The sequence below is a fragment of the Vigna unguiculata genome, chromosome 4, assembly GCF_004118075.2.
Source record: "Vigna unguiculata cultivar IT97K-499-35 chromosome 4, ASM411807v1, whole genome shotgun sequence".
Lineage (NCBI taxonomy): Eukaryota > Viridiplantae > Streptophyta > Magnoliopsida > Fabales > Fabaceae > Vigna > Vigna unguiculata.
The window spans coordinates 6618134-6624372 of record NC_040282.1 but is presented as its reverse complement, the minus strand read 5'-3'; positions in this window follow the sequence as shown (position 1 = coordinate 6624372).

Sequence of the window (6239 nt, the reverse complement as noted above, 5' to 3'; positions counted from 1 at the left end):
AAAACAAATTGGTAGGGATATTACCCAAATACCCCTATCTATTATTTTGACACATGTCTAAAGTACTGACATTTGGTCATTTAGTAACTCTATTTAGTATTTTGTCACGTGTCCAAAAATTCTGACTATTTTAATATTGATGTTTCTGTTTCTGCAGTTTCCCATTTCGAAATTCAAATTCTTTCAAATTGAAATCCGTAATTGAAGGGGAACACTATGGATGAATGACCGTGATTCGACTTTGGCTTGGTTTAGAAATATTTTTTTTCGTTATTGGAGTCAATTTCCAAAGTGGTTTTATATTACATTATGCATTGTGCTTTAGAATTCTTTGTTTGCCAAACCGTGGAAGGAGGAAGATGTCTCTCTGTTATTTTTTTTCAACATCTAAGATTTTCATGTTCTTTATGTTTCTTGGGAGCTTGAAGAATGAAGATTATGTTGTTCTTCTACTTATTTCCAATCACCATAAACTTGAAGGTAAGGTTCTTCCTACTCCTTCTTTGTAGTAGCGGAGGATGGATTAACAATGCTTTTGCATTTTGGGCCTCTACACTCATACCTCTTACCAAACTTAATGTAACATCCCGATTGGATATTACTAATTTAAATAAAAAGAAATCAATATTGAAATTTAAACCACATTTATTACAACATCTTTCCCAAAAAAATTGGAAAATTTAAAACCATACTTTGATAGTATAATAATATTAAGGTATAATTACTGATTTGGTACCCCAACTTTTTCGTTAAGTTCAATTTGGTACCCAAACTTTTGGTTTGTTCAATTTAGTACCCCAATTTTTTAAAGAGATTTAATTTGGTCATCTCCGTTAAATTGAACCAAAAATTTAAATTGGGTACTAAATTGAAAACAACTATTACCACTGCCACGTGTCATGATTGTAAACTGCCACATGGCACGATGATAAACTGACACATCACAATTTTTAAAATTTTTTGAAAAAAATTAATGTTTTTGAAAAAAAAATATTTTTAAAAAAATTAAAAATTCCATGGCTTGACATGTGTCCTGTACGGGCACGGTGTTAACTCCAACTTAACGGAGATGACCAAATTGAATCTCTTTAGATAATTGGGGTACTAAATTGAACAAACCAAAAGTATGGGTACCAAATTGAACTTAACCAAAAAGTTGGGGTACCAAATTAGTAATTATACCTAATATTAATAATTGTAGAAAAACTCCAAGTTTTTACATTTCCAAAACTGATAAATTAAATTCGGTTACAATATGAACAAAATCAATGATAAAATAAAATCCCCAAGCAGCTCTGCTTCGACGCTATACCTCACCAGTACCACCTGCAACATCCTCTACTCCCGTGTAACGAACTACACGGTCATTACCAAACACAAACAGATAAGGTGAGCTAATATATAAACATATATACAATTCAAAAATATATGCATACACTCATCAAAGGAACTTTATCCTTTGATTCCATACCACATGGCCACCACCATGTTATCCATGTTTTATGTGTTTAGATGAATACCTCAAGGTGCACCTACTTCCACACCTACAAGCCATAACTTGTAGAACACGTGCGGGAAACCTGCTACGGACCACACTCTATAATGTTAGTTGGAGTTCCCAATACAAACCATAGTTTGTATTTGTCCCAAGACTACCAAACTCGCTAGCAAACGCCGAAGACGACAATCTTCCTGGACCTATCCGTACGAGCCACAACTCGCACACTCACACCAGCAACACTCGCTAATCCGAGCCACAACTCAAGGAATGCTCGTGTCCATCCGTCATCCCGAGCCACAACTCAAGAGGATGCCATTCTGAGTCACAACTCAAGCAATGTCACGTGTTTACCCTCCATCCCGAGCCACGACTCAAGGGATATCATTCTAAGCCACAACTCAAGGAATGCTCCAGCAAAGTCTATCCTTAAGGTATCACCCAAAGCCTTGTAGACCACACACATCCAAAGAAACAAGCCACTAATCGTGTCAAACTATAAATCTCCATTGTCAAAGGAAACCACTATTCCAAGCACACCATACAAATACTTGGCCATGGACCCAAGATATATCATGCTTCCACAAACTTGTCCACTCATGGTCCTCCTCTACGAACCTTCCCACTCGTAGTCCAACTCTACAGACCTCCCCGTCCATAGTCCAACACACGTGATCAAACAACTATGAACCTCCCCGCTCATAGTAGCCCTCAAGTATGAGCACGAAACATACGAACATCCCCGCTTGTATCCTCATACGAGAGCATCATAATATGAACCTCCTCACTCATATTATCATGTGTTCACCACCAACCATGAACATAACCGCTCATGACACAATCAAGCAGCTCCTAGTCCAAGCCCAACATCACAAACACGCAAAACACAAGCCAATAGAACACATTGCTCTTTACGCTATCGCCTAGCGCTGCCTAAGCGCCGCTTGGCGACATTCCAACACAGATCGCTTGGCGAATACCTCTCGCCACTAGGTGCCAGTCAAATCCTGACCTACTATTTTTAAGGCTATTGCCTGGCGAGTCACTCCTCACCGCCAAGCGCCATGCATTCCAAGGATATCCATGATTGTCCTATCACCTGGCAGCCCCCCATTTGCCGTCAGACACTATACCATTAGGAAAACCATATTGGTTTTAACACCCAAAATAGAGTAAAATCAATCCTACTATTATAATTATGCATATCAACAATCAAGAATATAGACTTCCAGAAATCAACATGACTCACATGCACAATCTCAATTTAGATGGCTTTAGCATACTGTACACAAGTATCACCATATATCATATGCATCAATCCCTACATATTTATATATATACTCTACAATTTAAATCCATTCTAGCATTCAATTCCAACTTATGAATAATGTATGGAATTCAAACATAAAGCAATAACACTCTAACAACTTAAGCACATGATTCTATGCACCAATACAAATTAATATAGCACTTCACACCTCTTATGCAACAATTTAATTTATATTGATACACATGCATTCACAAATAAACCAATTCTCAACATGTGACTAACCCAAAGAAACATTCAAATTCATAAAGAGTTACAACATAACCCAATCATGCTTCGAACTCATGCCACATTTGTAGTTACTTGAAATTATCAAGAGATTATTCATGCATTTTAAAGACTTCCAAACCAACAATCATGAGTAACATATATCTTTACCTATAGCCCCCCAAATCAAATCTTCATCGTTCAAAGTAAAGAACAACATGTTATGGATCACTTGTCAAAATTACACCTAAATTGGACAGTTAACGAACCGGGAAATGCAGATTTATGAAAATTGTGTACACCAGAAAATCGGTGGCGCCCAATGCCCAGAAATCAGGGACCTGGCGCTTGGTGGTATACAACTAGCGCCCAACAGTTCCTACTGCACGAAAATACGAAAAAAAGCGTTTTTCATGAAAAGAACACCAATACACATGGCCTGGCAGCAGCTCTTCGCCGCTAGGCGGTTCTTAACAGAAACCCAGAAACTGAGTTGTTTTAACATGAGTCACCTGGCGGCTTTGAAGACTCACCAAGCAGTTTTTGGAAAATTTTTAGAAACGCAATATAACCAAGAAAAATTCACAACTAGTCATCTAGGCTTATCATATAATGAACAATTACGTAAATAAATATTTAGCACGAGGTACAACTCCCCTAACCTGGAATCCAACTCCAATTGCACTCCTAAATCTCCCCATTACACAAAATGATTCCCTTTGGTTCCTCCTGCTTGGCACTCACTTTGCCTTCTAATTCTCTCTTAGTTCAACCTTTTTATAGTTTTGTTTGTTGATTATATGAAAGGTGCCTACTCCCCCCCACCAAACTCACTCTTCCTCTCCCTTTTTAGCCCTTTAATTTTAGTTAATAAAACTAAAACGAAAATTGAATAATATGCCATCAATAGCCATTACTCTGGTGGTTTCAGCTCATCAAGGTCCATAATTTCCACCCTTCTGACTTCTCCACAGACGACTAGGGTTTTCCTTAGGGTTTTTCCTAGCTTAGCAAAAATAATAAACCTAAAAAGGAACTATTTAGCACTAGCCAAGATTCGAGAACTCACATCCATCCCATTACCAAGCAAATGCACAACCATCAAACCAATTCGTATTTCATGATAATTCTTACTCATTTAAGAATATAATATCACGCACCATGGTCAAACATATTATTTAAAATAATGAAACAATTAAATAAGCATATTAATGACTTACACATGACTCAAACTTAAGTCCTCCTGACACAATTAAGTACTCTCAACCACTTAAGCTAGTACTGTTCCACATCATATAAACTAGCATTAATTGTCATAAAGTCTCTCACTACCCGCATTTATTGATTAATTATTTATTTAATTAATTAAATTTCTCGGGTCTTACACCTAACCCCTCATCGCAACCCTACTAAAAAAATTCATCCTTTTTCATATGTACTATGCCATTCATCCTCATGCTGCCACTAAAGAACCCTTCAAACCCTCTTCCACTCTTCTCCATTTTGAACCCTAAGAAACACTCTTCTCCATTGTTTCATGTTATAAGGTTGAAACTTGTTTTCAAAGATCTATAACCATATTTGGTTTTTTTCATTTCATGTTTGTTCTATTTTATGGTTTTCTTACTCCCCTTACTTTCATTGTTTTTTGGTTATGTTGGTTTCAGATAGGAGGACCCTGATTGAGGTAAAATAGTAGGGAATTTCGTCTTGATTGTTCTTTATCTATATTTATATAAATTTTCCTTCTTTTAATTTTTTTTTAACATACCACTATTGTTATGATTGTTTTTACTCATTTTTTTCTTCTATAATTCATTGACCACTCTTTTTTTCCTATCTCATTATTATGAATATACCATTTATTTACTATGTAGGGTGAAAAACACAAAAGTAAGTATGTTATTTTTTTAAAGCTTACGTATGAGTGTTTCTTCATTCATGTTTAATTTTTATTTAATTCACATTTGATACATTGTTATTTCATTTTTTTTTTTGTATTTAGTTAAAAAATTACTTGCATGTATTTGGAATTTGGTAATTGCTTAGAAAATGAAATTTAGCCTAAAATCTCAATAGAAGTGTTTCTTTCGAATGATTATGCACTCTGACACTATGTACAATTCATTAGATTTTGGCCTTATGTTTTATTGTGTTATGAAATTCATTGGTGCATAATGTATGTTACTTATATACTTATGTTGTTTTGTATTAAAGGTGTTTGTATTAAGGTATAACAGTACGTGTTTGCTAATTTATGATTTTAATTTATTCTTCTACATTTCTTCTGCTTCTCTTTGTATTGTGTGTGTGTTCTGCAACGAGAAATTAAAACACCAAGGATGTGAAGATAGTGAATATTGACTAATATTGATTTGATGTAGAAGCCTCACCAAGGATGTGAGGAAGAAGGCATGGTCGTGGAAGGGGTCGAGGTAGAGGTATTGCAAAGTACTTTGTTTCACTAATTGACTATACATGCCCGTATTATATATAGATTATGGAATGATCATAAAATTCTTTCTTTAGCTTTTGTTGGAGTTTCTCTAAAATGTAAAAACTACTTATTAGGAAAAACCATGTTATCCTAAAGTAAGTCAATTCTCATTATGACTAAAGGTTGGTCATTTTCATGGTGCAGATTACGGTGCTAGAAGATATGGCAATGAAAACACTCCTCTTCTATTTAGTTAATAAGTTTGCAAAGACAATTTTTTTGAAGTTATATGGTTTTACTTGCAATTTTGGCCTATAGTTGGTTGAGTGAATTACCAGTATTTTGTTATTGTGCTCACAAGTTTGTTTGTTTATACTTGGGTTAAATATGTTTTTGGTCCCTCAAGTTTCATTGAATTTTGGAATTAGTCCATCTTCGAAACTTTATACCAATTTAGTCCTTCGAAACTTTGGTAGCATGTCACTTCCTGATATACTTATGTGGTTGAGCACCAAGCAAACGTTAGTATATTTTTTGAATTTTTTGAATGCTTTAATGTTGTTGCATTGTTTTTTAGTGTGTTTTTCCTATTAACTTTGAGTTTTTAGTATATTTTTTGAATACTTTAATATTGTTGCATTGTTTCACAATGTGTTTTTTTTTGTTAACTTTTGTTTTAACTCCATAGTGCATTGAATAACTAAGTTACAGGTTTTTTTTACTCTGTTATTGTATTGTGTAGTTTCTTATTAGTTTATTTTCATACATGA